The sequence below is a fragment of the Palaemon carinicauda genome, chromosome 18 (genome assembly GCF_036898095.1).
Source record: "Palaemon carinicauda isolate YSFRI2023 chromosome 18, ASM3689809v2, whole genome shotgun sequence".
Classification (NCBI taxonomy): domain Eukaryota; kingdom Metazoa; phylum Arthropoda; class Malacostraca; order Decapoda; family Palaemonidae; genus Palaemon; species Palaemon carinicauda.
This window is the reverse complement of record NC_090742.1, coordinates 31873788-31889428: the sequence shown is the minus strand read 5'-3', so window position 1 is coordinate 31889428 and position 15641 is coordinate 31873788.

The following is a 15641-nucleotide window of genomic DNA, read 5'->3' as shown; positions in this document are numbered from 1 at the left end:
TCTAAGGGCTAATTAGCTGTCTATTGTCCACTCAAGGAGTAAATATTTTTTGGTTAATATGATACTCTAATTTCTAGCAAAACTAGAATTTGCTATGAGAATTAGATGTGTACTGTACTACAGTAGCTATGTTGATATTTTTCTCTGTAAAAATAATGGGGGTTGGAGCATAATAACATACATATCGATTGGGTAAAATATGAACATTACAGTATTTCATTTTATAAGTCCACTGTTTACTTTTAGGAGACAGATTGTGGGTTACTGAGCACGAGTGGTTTGCATTAGCTTTTGGAAGCTTTCAAATTTTTGTATGACGTAATCATTAGCTGACTTTTTTATCCAATGAAGAGTTTCCAAATATTTATGCATAAGTCCCCAGACATTGTTTTACAAAAGCCATTTTTTCCTATCTGATTCAGTTTCTGCATGATTACCATTGCAAGATGTCTTTCACAGGGAATTTCAATCTATTTCGAAATTTAGTGTAATATTATAATTTCATTTATTTCGGTTAGTAATCATGTTTAAAACACTCACAGTATAGTAAATAGCTATTTGTTCTCAGGTCAAAGTACAAAATATACCCAAAATAATGACCCACATGATTGGCGTGCGTAGCTCATCCATGTAGGCTACCCGTTGCCAGAACAGAGGAGCAGAGAGATAATGCTTATTTGCAAGAAAAGTGTGCCACAGCCGAGCAAAACCCTTTGAGGGGCGTAGGCGTAACATGAATCATAAGTAATTGTGCTACTTTAATTTCAGGCCACATACACAAACCATAATTATATTCTTCGAACTGGTTATTTTGTGTTTACTATATACTTCTGACCATTGCTGTCTGTAAATCCCTAATTTTTGGTAAATCCCCACCCAAAGTCCTGATTTCCCCTTGGGATCCTCCATAATCGTTATTATGGGGGGGCATACGGAAACTAATGAACGGGTGGTTTGCCACAATATTCATGGTCAGAAATAGATTGATTAATTGATTGATTTAAGGTATTCAGGCATCCTTAGAAATAGATAAAACACAAGATAACGAGTAATAAAAATATATAGTTCATGTATTTGGCTAGAAACTGCAGTACAGTGAACCCTCGCTACTTCGCGGTTCGACAATCGCGGATTCACCACTTCGCGGGGTTTTCCCATAACCCATATATATATACATATCGCGGATTTTCCGGAAAATTCGAAAATACCGCGAAATCTGAAGACAACCAAATACGATATTTTGTTACCTGTAATTCCATTAATACTGTAATTAGTAATATCTGCTCTTACTGATTGTTCATTGCATTACATATGATATATAATTCAGCACAGAAAGAAATAAAACACGAAAAGAGAATGTGATCATACGATAATTCAGTACGTAGTAAAATTAAATCGAACATGAAACGCAAATCAGATGCAGTCATACCATATTAGAATGGTGTGTACTGTAATGGATGTGCTTCTTTTCCATGAATCTTTTGTATGTATACGTACGTAGTACAGTACTGCATCCAATAATATTCTTTGTTGCAAAAATCACATTTCGAATACTGTAAGCGTACGAGAGAGAGAGAGAGAGAGAGAGAGAGAGAGAGAGAGAGAGAGAGAGAGAGAGAGAGAGAGAGAGAGGCGTAAAATAGCGTACGTAAATTTTTATTATTATTGTTATTATTATTATTATTGTTGTTGTTGTTAATAAAATTATTATTGTTATTATTATTATCATTATTATTATTATTATTACTGTACAGTATTATTATCATTATTTATTATTATTACGGTATTGTACTTAATCTACGTACGTTCATTATGCGCGGGGCATCTTCTATGAGTAACCAACGCATCATAGTACTGTAAGACGGGTTGTGATTGGTTCAAGCGCTGATAGATGACGAATCAGAACTCAAGTTTTGTTATCTAGCCTGTGATTGGTGTTTTGCCCGCATCTTCTACCCGCAGCATCAAAGTTCTCGCGGGGCTGGATCGTTCACTTTCTCTTTCCGCGTATTGCTGAGTAGACATTCTTAAGTTTGTGAAGTTTAATCTGTGCTGTGTGCGACTGTTTTAAGTTGAACTTTTTGTTGAACTTTCTGTTAAATCCTACTGTACAATGCCTCCCAAGCGTTCTGCTTCTAGTAAGGCTGGTAGTGAGCCTAAACGCCACCGAAGGATGATGACGATAGCTGAGAAGGTTACGCTTCTCGACATGTTAAAAGATGGTAGAAGTTACGCGGCCGCCGGCCGCCATTTTGGCATCAACGAATCCACCGTTCGCTATATCAAAAAGGACGAGGCGAACATTAGAAAGACTGCTGCAATCACCTTTAGCAGATCAGCGAAGCGAGTCGTTACAACGCGTAATAAGACGATCGTACGCATGGAAGGTGCTTTAGCTGTGTGGATTGCCGACTGCCGGAAGAAGAACATAGCGTTGGATACGAACACCATCCAAACAAAGGCTTTGAGCTTATATGAGAATTTTGCTGCAAAAGAACCTAAAGACGACGACTGCAACCATGCTGAAGATGATGATGATGCAGATGATCCTCAACCAGGGACATCCACTGATTCCCAGCCTCAGAAACGTTTTTCCGCAAGCAAAGGATGGTTCGCGAAGTTTCAGAAACGCTTCGCCCTGAAAAGCGTTTCCCTGCATGGGGAGTCTGCTTCCGCTGACACTGCCGCTGCTGAAACTTACGTGAACCAGACTTTCAAGAACATTATCGCTGAAGGTGGATACAAGCCGGAACAAGTGTTTAATATGGATGAAACCGGCTTGTTTTGGAAGAGAATGCCGTCGCGAACTTTCCTGTTCAAAGAGGAAGCCAAAGCCTCTGGCTTTAAGGCATTCAAGGATCGCGTTACCCTCGTGATGTGTGGCAATGCTGCTGGATTTTTGTTAAAGCCGGGGCTTATTTATAAGTCGAAAAATCCTCGCGCTTTGAAAAATAAAAATAAGAATCTCCTTCCCGTGTACTGGATGCATAATCAAAAAGCATGGATTACGAAGATGCTGACCTCCAACTGGTTCCACCAGTGTTTCATCCCGCAAGTCCATGAATATCTCTTAGAGAAGGGCTTGCCATTCAAGATCCTTCTCCTTATGGATAACGCTGGTGGACACGCAACTGACCTGTCGCGTGAGGGCGTTCAGGTTGAGTTCCTGCCACCCAACACCACGTCATTAATTCAACCGATGGACCAGGGGGTTATCAGGGCGTTCAAGGCCCTCTACACGAAGAATACCTTGGCGGACCTCGTTGCGTGTGTGGATGCTGCCCAAGATGACGAAGATGAAGATTTCAACTTGAAGGCGTACTGGCGGCAGTACACTATAGCCACGTGCCTGCAGAATATTCAAAAGGCACTTCAAGAGATGAAACCTGCAACCGTGAATGCGAGCTGGAAGAAGCTGTGGCCCGATATTGTTTACGACGACAAGGGATTTACTCCGTCGGAAATCCAACACTCTGCAATACGGAAATCTGTGCAGTTGGCTGCCATAATTGGAGGTGACGGGTTTGGCGACATGACGACTGAAGACGTCGACGAGTTGTTGGACTGCCATTCCCAGCCCTAACTGACGCAGACCTCGAAGACCTGACGAAATCGGCAAGTGAGGAAGAGAGTGAGGGTACCCAGGAAGAGACCCAAGAAAATGTCGAAGAAACGGGCTTAACATTAGAACGGCTTGCCAAGTTCTGCAACCATATCAAGGAGGCGAAAGAAATGTTACAAGAGTGGGACGAGGATATGGTTCGCTCGATGCAATTCTCCAATAAGGTCGATGACATCATGACTCCCTACAGGATGCTCTTGGATCGAAAAAAGAAGCAGCGGCAACAACTTCCGATCACAATGTTCTTCCAGCCTCGCAAAAAAGAGCCAGTTCCTCCTGCTAGTACGCCTTCGGAAGAAATTGAAGAAGTTTCCCAGGAAGAAGTTGAAGAGGTGTCCCAGGAAAAGACACCTCCGTCTGAAGAGACGTAAAATACTATCATTGACTGCACAGTAGAACACATCATCAGCTTCATCATCATCATTTCTACTGTGCAGCAAATTCATCGCCATCACCATTCAAGTTTTTCTTCAACTTCTTTTGTGGTGAGTACAGTAACAATCTTTATTTTTTACTTTAACCTGTTTTATAGTTTAGTAATGTACGTACTGTATGCATTAAGTTAAAGGGAAGGTTTTAAAAGTCTACATGTTGTAACCTATCATATTTTTTTTGTTTAAAATTTACATTTACGTACGTAAAACAATCTCTCTCTCTCTCTCTCTCTCTCTCTCTCTCTCTCTCTCTCTCTCTCTCTCTCTCTCTCTCTCTCTCTCTCAAATTGTTTTCCTGCTTTGCTACGTACAAGTACTGTATAATTTATATTTGTAAGGTAACATATTTTGTAAATGCTTTTACTGTAAATACTGTATGTACTGTATCATTATTTATCACTATCATCATGCGCGTTAAATGCCTTGTTTGTTCTGAGCGTGGTTGTTTACTGAGCGTACACGCCGTCGTTTCAGGCGGCGTCATAAAGAAAAAGATTTCATTTGGAAGTCCTAAGAAAAATACGTAAACTAAAACATTGGTAATAAAAAAATCAACATACAGTACTGTATAATCAATATAATCGATGCAAAAACTAACCTATACATATATGTGTACACTAAATGAGTTTGTTTCTTCATTATGATCAGAGATGAACGTAAACAAAACATTGGTTGCCATTTTTTATCGTGCTTTTTAGGTGTTTAGGAAACGCATGATATAAAATCGCCTTTAATATTTGTGCCTGTTTTAGTTTAGGGTGCTGTAGTACATGCATTAAGTGTTCTGTACATTAAAGGGTGGTTTGTTAACAGTACTACGTACAAGGGAAGGTTTTAAAAGTCCGAATATACATGTTAAATAAATAGGTAAATATGATGTCACTACTTCGCGGATTTTCACCTATCGCGCCCGCGTCTGGAACCTATCTACCGCGATAAACGAGGGTTCACTGTATATATTTGCTAATTTTTTTATCTACTTATTTCATAATGAGCTAGTTGGTATTGTAATGGAAAATGGATAATACTTGTACTGTTATTACTTTTCTCATAATGCCCCCTTATTAAACATCTTATAGAAATAAGTAAGCTAGGATTCTCAATAATGTTAGGACTGAACAATGTAAGTTTCTGTAAAACCTTATCTTACAATATACAAATAAAAACAGTAAATATACAAATATTACCATGTTTCTATGGCATCTGCCATCAATGATGTCTTCAAATTTCAAAGTTTGGTGGATATGTACTAAAGTAAAGTAAGCCCATCCCTACCTAACCCAACCTAAATTACTATACACTACCCTTTTTTATGAGGGGCCAGTTGCCCTGCAACCTCTCCCAAACCCTAAGAAAACATTGAAAACACCCTTTTTTCCTAAGAAAGTTCCATGGAATAATCTTGATTGGTAAAATTATGATTTTGTAAATAAATATACCTTAATTGCCACATATATGAACAGCAATACAGTATATATATATATATATATATATATATATATATATATATATATATATATATATATATAAAGTAAAAAGACTGTAGGTATAAATCCTATATTTTACTTTACTTTAAAGGCTGTTTTCCTGGTCCTATCGCATATGGAAATCATGTACCCTACAGGACCACTAATAATACCCCTAAGGCACCAGCCGCCCGTTGAAACACTACCGCCAGAGAGTTATGGGGTCCTTTGACTGGCCAGACAGTACTACGTTGGATCCTTCTCTTTGGTTACGGTTCTTTCTCTTTGCCTACACATACGCCGAATAGTCTGGCCTATTCTTAACAGATTCTCCTCTGTCCTCACACACCTGACAACACGAGGTTACTAAACAATTCTTCTTCGCTCAAGGGGTTACCTACTGCACTGTATTTGTTCTGTGGCTACTTTCCTCTTAGTAAGGGTAGAAGAGACTCTTTAGCTATGGTAAGCAGCTCTTCTAGGAGAAGGACACTCCAAAATCAAACCATTGTTCTCTAGTCTTGGGTAGTGCCATAGCCTCTGTACCATGGTCTTCCACTGTCTTGGGTTAGAGTTCTCTTGCTTGAGGGTACAATCAGGCACACTATTCTATTTAATTTCTCTTCCTCTTGTTTTGTTAAAGTTTTCATAGTTTATATAGGAAATATTTATTTTAATGTTACTCTTCTTAAAATATTTTATTTTTCCTTCTTTCCTTTCCTTACTGGGCTATTTTCCCTGTTGGGGCCCCTGGGCTTATAGCATTTTGCTTTTCCAGCTAGGGTTGTAGCTTAGCAAATAATAATAATAATAATAATAAATGATCTATCCAACTGGGTGTATGGGCTACAGGACCTCATTTACTTCCTGGAGCCCTGGAGCTTTAATGTTTTGCATTAGTTTTGTCATTAAAGTAGCTAATTTCATAATAATTGGATTTTTTTTTTACCAATGGTCAACCAATCCCAACTGCACAAATAAAAGGCTAGGGATGCAGCCTTGTTAGATCAAGATAATAAGCCTAAGATAATTAAGCTTATTAAAGGACAATCCTACATTACAAAATTTGACAAAATTAGACAAGACCAAAGGAGTAAAGTAAACATACCTTGGTGGGGAATTATAATTGCATACCAGTTTTGTAGGGTACTAAGAGATTTCATCCTTTGTTACACCAGCACGATGATCAACTCTAGCCTAGAGTTAACCAACACTTTAAGTATATAAAAATATGATTAAAAATTAATAGTTTTTTTACACCATAAAGTTTACAATTCTCTTCGTAACCTTATCACTAAGCTAACCATAACAACTTAACAAGAGATTTAAGATACTACGTGAATTTTGCATTTGACGCACACTCAAGTCGCACTGGATGCGTTGTGTACTTCAATAAGTTTTTAATCCTTGTTTTACGGCTTTTTTTATTGGAAAGAATACCAATATTACGGTAATACATAATATTTTACGCAAACATATATAAAGTTCTTACATTATTTGTTTAACAAGATTTAAGATGCAACTTAAATTTTACATCCAACACCCACTCGTCTCCCTTGATGCGTTATGTACTTCAACAAGTTTTTAATCCTTGTTTTACGGCCTTTTTATTGTAGAAAATACAAAAAATACGACAATAAAGAATATTTTTTGGTAAATTTACTTAAAATTTTTGCATCATTTGTTTAAATACTTATCTAGATAAGTTTTATTTATATAATATATGCATTAGAAAGTGAAGGTTGCAGAGAACAGCTTCAAGTGCATTTATTTAGTTGTTAACTTTTTATTACAATTATTTGTGTCACGTAGTTTAGTGTTCGTAATTTTCTCTGAAAATATCCAGTGTTATATCACAGAACAAACTTCATTTTATATAGGGATTGTAGATAAGATGTTCAAGTGATAGGATAACAGTTTTTTATTTACGTTTGAAGCTAGTTATCCATTTTAAAGGTTATCTTCATTCGTTGAGAAAGATGGATCATGCGTTCAAGGTAGACCTGACTATCTAACCCCAAACTTCCCAAGGTAGGTGTATATATTTTTATTCTTTATAATTACTTTTATAAGGTATTGCATCATTATTATTGGTTTTGTATCATTCTAAGACAGAAATTGCCTTTCAGGGTGAATGTAGTTCGTTGGAATAGGCGTAAATTTCTCTAGTAGTCAAATCGATTTTATTTTTGGGAAGATGTTTATCTGGGTTTAAAATGCGGTAGCATGAAGTCATCATTACGATTTAAGAAATATGAAATATTGTTACCTTACCAGGATTAAAGACATTTTGGATGACAACACTGTGTTTAGTCTTAAGGTATACTAAGGATATGGCAGTTTAAGGGGTGTGGGATAGCAGCCTCCTTGTGAGGAAGTAGATAAGGATATGGCTCCTAGGTTAGGTTAGGTGGTTTTCTTGTGTTTGTTTCCCTTTTAAAATGGTGATTTTCAGTCATAACTTTCGAAATTTTTCGCACAGACAGTCCCAACGAATTACAAAGGCTTCTGACTTTATCATTGTCTTTACTTCTACATTTTTTTTTCTAGGAGAATTGTACTGGTAAGCTAATTTCAGACTCCCAAGGCATTGTAGGGTCCAGCCTAGACTATAGGGTGACAGTTGGAGCTATCATAATATTGCAAATTCTTTTTTTTTTACCCATTGAACTGATATAAAGTAAACTAAGTTGCAGTATATTGCAAAGTTGTATTAAATGAATGCAGTCATAATCAGAAATTATCTTTGCAAATGTAATATGGATGGGTGTACAGTATAGCCAACATCCTGAGCTTTGTCTCCCTTTAAAGGTGTTATTAAAGTTTACAATCATCATCATCATCATCATTTATATATTATCTATTATTTATTATTTATCATCATCATTATCATCATCATCTAAGGGCTTCAGCAGGAAAGCAGCCCAGTAAGGAAAGGATATAAGGGAATAGTAGATGAACTACATTCATACATACATACATACATATATATATATATATATATATATATATATATACATATATTTATATATATATATATATATACATATATTTATATATATATATATATATATATATATATATATATATATATATATAGATAGATAGATAGATAGATAGATAGATATGTAATAACAAGAAAGTTTCGAATATTTTTAGATCAGTCATATATGAACTATAAAATGAGACATGTCAACGTGTTCAACTGAAAAGTATTTACAAAAAGTTTGAACTTCTGACATTTCAAAATACAGTATACCAGAACCTAATAAACATGCATTCTCCTCAAAATTATACTTTGAATTTAATAGAAAAAAAAAAACATATCATACCATAGAACCCTTTTAGTGCCAAGGAATTTTGATAATGGCCAGATGCTCTAGAATTTTTACGAACTTATGAATTTTTATGGTAGGAAAGTAAGTGGATTTTTCAATCGAGGGCTTTTTAGGTATTTGCTTTATCGTGAATATCTATAAAAATAGTAGCCTTAATGTTGATAGTATTTAAAAAGATTTCTGTTCTATATCCAGTTCCATTCCAAGATTAATAATTTTTTATGGGTTTCTTGTGAATATAGAAATATGAATATAGGGTTGTATCTTCCATCCAAATTTTTAATCAATGTAAATAATACTACTGTACCATTAATCAGTCTAATATTTTGATTGGCTTTCTTTTATTACATACTGTTTACAGGCAGATTACTGTATATTTGTCAAGTGAGTCTAGTTTTTCATGTAACACTTATTACGTTTACAAATAATAAAATGCATTCAAATGTAGGTGCTAAATGTGACACCGGGTCTCTATTTGTTTGGAAGAACATCAGTTAATTGTGTGAACAAGTTAAAGTAGTAGTGAAGATAAATTATTCTATCATCATTATTATTCCTGGTTTCTAACTGCTCACTCTGCAAAATAAGTTTGAGGTCACTTTATCACTTAATAGCTAGGTGCAAAGCTTCTAAGCTTATCTTTATTTCTGTAATAAAAATTTTTTCTGTAACCATAAAGAACATTCTTGATGAAAATTATAAGCTTTAATTTGATATCATTCTACCATTAAATCAGTCGGGATATTACCCTGTTATGAGCTTTGGCCACCTATTGTGGTAAGTTTGGTGCTCTTGAACTCTTACAGGTATTTTATGTATACCACTAGCTCCCTGCTAGGATTTTGCAACATACCCATCTTAATATCTTGTTCTTTTAACTTCCCTAACTTTGGGCATGAAAATAAATGTTCTGCATTACCTTCATTGCATAGGTCACACACATCATCTGCGTACTTTCCTCTAAAATTTGCTTTTAGTTTGAGCATGTTTAACGTTGCTTTCCTTATAAGGATTGACTTAGCCATATTAATTTCTCTATTCATCATATCTTATTGTGCCACTCTTTTATCCAACGGATGACTCTGTCATTTGCTTCCTGTAGGTCTACATCAGAAAATGCAGGTCCCAGTTCTGTTGTTCTGTATAGATTGCCTTGCTTTATGCAAGACTAGGGCTCTTGCGTTGGCAGTCCATAAATGAATTTGATTGGAATTTACTTTGATTTACTTTGAGAGAGGGAATATAGGTCCCAGTGGGCAGAGGAGGATGTGGTCCATGGTCTGGGGCGATTCGTCATAAGGGCAAGCAGCATTGGCGACATAACCCTATTTCTGAAGTCTATCCTGTTTTCCCAACCTTGGATCTTACTCTATTTAAGGTGGTCCACTCTTCTGTAGCAGACGCTCCACTAGGTAGATGTTTGCTAGGGTCAGGTAGTGCTGCAGCGGTTGAATTGCAGTCACTCTCCCTCCATTTTATCAATCTGCAGGCAGCATTAGATGAAGTGGATGCCTTGGATCATTCATCTGTTCGACCCTTTCAGTGTTGGTAATAACATCTCGTCATATTTGAGGTGGTGCAATAATTGTCAGTCTAAAAAGAGATGGTTTGGGTGTTGCCTTTAATGTGCCAGTGATTACTCAACATTCTCTATCAAGCTCTGGATTCACTTTCTTTTCATGACACGATTTTTCAATATTAAACTTACCCGATAATCATGTAGCTGTCAACTCCGTTGCCCGACAGAATTCTACGGAAGGGATACGCCAGCGATCGCTATACAAGAGGGGGGTGTACTCACAAGCGCCACCTGTGGCCAGGTACTGCAGTACTTCTTGTTGACACCACTTCAATTTTTCCTCTGTCGTGCTTCCGGCAAGACGTTCATGGATACGCTTATAATTTTGGAGTCTTGTTCACGGTTTTTGGTGAAGTATTGCTCTAAGATTTCAGCTTTCGCTATTCAGGAAGTTTTATTATTAGCTTAGCTAGCTTTTGGAATTAATTTGATTAATTATGGTGACGAAGAGAGTATGAACTCTCTTTCACCTTTAAATGGCCGTCCCTTCCCTTAGACGGAAGTGTTGGTGTCTAAGAGAATATAGACTCTCTTTCTTAATTTTGCTTAACAAAAGTTATAGATTTATTTTATATCTCTCCGCCTTTTATAGGCCTCTTCGATTAACTTCCTTTTTTATAAATTTTTTATAAATTTATTAAAATTAATTTTTATATTTGTTTATATTCGACCTTTCCTAATAGTAGGCGGTCTTTTCTTGTACCGAAGTTAATTAACATTGAGCCCGTCATTTCGGTTTTACCTGTTAACATATTATGCTATTTTAATGTTTTTGAAAGAATTTCTTTGATAGTCTCGTACTGTTTCAAAGTTGAACTAACGTTTTGTTTTGTCTCTGCAGTTGTTGACGTTCAGAACGTTCAACTTGCGCTCTATCGTTACGATAGAGAGAGAATTTTCACGGTGTCACGTTGCAGTAAGAGTAAACCGTTTATAGCGTTTTGTTCATTCTTTCTTAGCTTAATGGTTTTAATTCTAATAAAGGAACTTTTTATTTGGGAAATCTTTCAGTTTTTTTCCTTTAACAATAATATGTTTTAACGAGTATATATGATTGGGCTCTTCTCTCAGGTTCTAAGTCAAGAGAGAGAGAGAGAGAGAGATAGAGACGGAGGGAGAGAGAGCTAGATAAACGTTTCGTTCAAGCGAGTAACGTTGTTATCGTTTTTGCTCTTCTCCCTAGTCTCTTTAGGGGAAGAAGGTAAACGTTTCTAGAGTTTATTCTTGTTCTCAAGCTTTATGCGGTGAGAGATTTTAAACGTAGTTTATTTGATCTAGTGTTTAGTCTCTTTCCAGCCACTGATTTATTTATCTTTCATTAGATTTTTCTGTTACATTGTAATTCTGTTTTCGCAATTACTAACTTTTAAGGAAGGATAGAATTGCGTGTTTCAGGTACAAACCACTTAAAGTTTCGAGTTCAGTGAAATAAGTGCAAACAGAAATTCAAAAGTGATAAGTGATTAGCGCAAAGTGTGTCAGTGTTGTGCGTGAGGGTACTTCTGTGCGTGCCAGTCGTCCTCCCAGTCCGGGACCTCTTGCAAGCTCCCAAGCCCAGGGGAGAAGCAATGTCGAAGGGCAAAAGGGTTCGGCAGGCCTTGATCGGCGCACAGAAGTATCCCCGGTGGTTGCGGGCGTGTCTTACAGAGACCGTCACTCCCACCCGCAGACGATTGAGCCCTTATTTTACTCGTCTGCAGAAGAAATTTCGGGGAGAAAACGCTGGACTCAGGTCTCAAGACCTCTTAAACGTAAAGTCCAGACCTCTAGAGTTCAACAACCCGGATGCAGTCATTGGGTTAGCTCTGACTCTCCGCAGTCATCAGGTGACTGCACACCTCCTAAGAGAGGTAAGGTGATGCCGCAACAGACCTCATCTTCTGTTAAGGCTTTGCCTCAGCAGACCTTAGCGTCTGCAGACCCCAAGATGACTTTGCTGCAGTCCATGCAGTCACAGCTTGCGGTCTTAATGCGTGAGTGTCAGGCTGAGAAGGTTACACCTCCTCCTGCGATCGCTCCGCCTCAGCAGTCCAGTCTGCCAGGCGTACGATGTTGAGGTTCCTCAGGATACCTTACCGCGTACTGAGTTGCCAGTTACCAGCGGTGTGCAGCAACCTCCGCCTTCCTTAAGGCAACCTTAGCAATGGGAGCAGGATTCTTATGCCTTACTTCCTCCGCTTCCGCTTGCGGTTCCACCAGCGAGGCAACAATCTCTTGAGGTACGACAACCTCTTCCATCAATGAGGCAGCCACCTCAGCACTCGCTGCAGCGACCTCAACCCTCCTCAAGGCGAGAGCCTCAACTCCTTAGGCTAGCACCTCAGGAACCTCAACTCGCGAGACAAGAACTGCGTTCTGCGCAGCCGCTACCTCAACTCTCGCAGCTCACACCTCAGGAACCTTAACTCGTTCCTCAGGAACATGCTACTGCGCATCCGCAACCCTTACAGCAAGCGCAACTCTTGAGGCAGCAACCTCATGCTATGAGTCAGCCACCTCAACGCATGCATCTGCCACTTTCTCCTCAACTTGAGCCTCTTCCCATTCAACTTGGAAATAACAAATGACAACAAGTGAGCAAGTCCTGAACGCGGACATGGTCCTCGTAGAGGACATACCTCCGCCAAGGTGACCTAGAGCGCCATATGTCCTAGAATCATGAATTGATGTGACTTCGACTTTCAAGTAACGTTTGACCTTTAATTTAGCTTAACCATTCAATGGCCTTGGCAGTTACCTGACACTGAGGTTGAAGGACTTTTGACTGTTTGTGTGTTGGTAGCTTAATGTGACTTTGACCTTCACATGACCTTGACCTTCACGTGACCTTCAAGTGACCTTGACCTTCACGTGACCTTGACCTTCACATGACCTTGGCTTCAAGTGACCTTGATCTTCAAATGTACTTGACCTTCACGTGACCTTGACCTTCAGGTGACCTTGACCTTCACGTGACCTTGACCTTCACGTGACCTTGACCTTCAAGTGACCTGCTTGACTTTTGACCTTCAAGTGATCTTTGTTCATTTGCCACTGATACTTAATATGACATTGATATAATGCACCAATATGACCTTGACCTTTGACCTTTATAAATTTGAACATCACCCATGGGTTGCGCCTGGACTAGGACTTCCCTGTTGGCTTATGCAAAAGTCAGTGCTTTATTTCTGTCTCTTGATATGGCCACTTATGTCATAGTGACACCAGTGACCCCTGTGACCTTGACCTTGGGGTGACCTTGACCAAAATTTAATCAGTTCTTCCATACACATTGGGGAACTACTTGGCCAAGTTTGAAGTGATTCCGTGTAGAAATGTGGCCTCTACGTTGTCCACAGACAGACAGACAAACAGAGAAACAAACAAACAAACAAACAAACAAACAAACCGAACCGAAAACATAACCTCCGCCGCTTGGCGGAGGTAATAATAACACCTCATTACTTTCATAACTTGCATTTGTAATCAGATACATGTATGCCTACACAAACATTATGATAATGGAGGTTATTTGTATTACTTAATATAAAAATATATATGTATTCCTTGCAATATATTTTTAACAAAATCGCAAAATATGGCAAAAATATCTTCAAAACAAAAATGAATCATGAGTTATGAATGTAAGGTAAATATTATGTTGATATTAAAACCCCATGCAAGCATGCATGAAGTTATGCAGTGTTGCCAACAGGGCGAGTTTCCCTTTCCTGAGGTGAAGTACATTATAGTACATTTAGTGCAGCTTAATTCTACGATTATCATGCCGGCTATCAATTCATCAACAAAACAGTCTAAATCAAATCCCTCGGCACGTGCACTTTCAATGGACAGTAATGCGATATTACTCACTCTAGCACTGGTCATGGGATTTCTGAGAAATGTTACACGCCATGCAACACGCTCTGCTTACCTTACAGCATGCTCTACATACAGCATGCTCTGCATACAGCATGCTCTGCATACAACATGCTCTGCATACCTTACCGCATGCTTCTCAGTCACACATCTTTGGTTGTTGCCAACTCACTAGACTGTCAAGCAGTTTCATAACGTTGCCTTCTAGTCTGCTGCTTTTGCACCAGTGAAACCCTCACTGAGAGAACTTAGCTTTTCTCGGATATGGTCCCTGTAGATGAGAAAGTGCTTTTCTCCCTCCTTCTGATATTCCCTTGAGGACTCTGTCATTTGGAGAGGAGCCTTTAGCTGCGTAGCCTCCTATGGACTTTTATTTAAGCATAACATGCTTCCAGGGAAGGTAATGGTTCCACTTCAGTCACTAACCCCGTCTGTTACCACACCTGCTCCCATAGACCTTGAGCTGTGTTGCAAGACATGCAGTCCAAGCTTAGTCCTTGTTAAAGGATTTTTTGTTTACGGAGTCAGTGTGTCACTGGGAAGACGTTCAACAACCAGCAGAAGTGACTTGTTGTGACGCAGTGCGGCAACCTCAGCAACCCGATAAGGAGTTGTCTGTACGACCCAGACAGTCTAGACAGCTTCGGGTTGTCACTGTACTTCCTCGCTTCCCCATGGTTGACAGTTCACAGACTGTGCAGCAGTACCATGATCTTGTGTCCGGCTCCGTCAGACGACTAGCTTTTAAGAGCTCCCACAAGTCGTCGCTGTCTGGAGATTCTCAGATGGACTATGGATCTGACCAAGGAACTGGGCCTCCTGGTCAATTTTGAGGAGTCTCAGCTCGTCCCATCCCAGACCATTGTCTCCCTGGGTATGGATCTTCAGAGTCGAGCTTTTCGGGCTTTTCCGTCGGTCCCAAGGATCTTCCAAGCCCTAGAATGCATCCAGAGCATGCCGAGAAGGATCCGATGCTCAGTCAGGTAGTGGATGAGTCTAACAGGGACACTTTCATCGCTGGCCCTGTTCATCGTGTTAGGAAGACTCCACCTCCCCCCCTTCAGTATCATCTAGCTGCTCACTGGATAAAGGACATGACGCTAGAGACGGTCTCAGTTCCTGTTTCCGAAGAGAGGAGGTCTTCTCTCGCGTGGTGTTAGAACAGCTTTCTTCTCAAGGAAGTCTACCTTTGGCTGTTCAGAAACCCGACCGCCGTCTCCTCTCGGACGCATCAGACACGGGCTGGGGTGCGACTTTGGACGGACAGGAATGCTCGGGAACATGGAATCAGGAGCAAAGGACACTTCACATCAATTGCAAGGAGTTGTTGGCGGTTCTTCT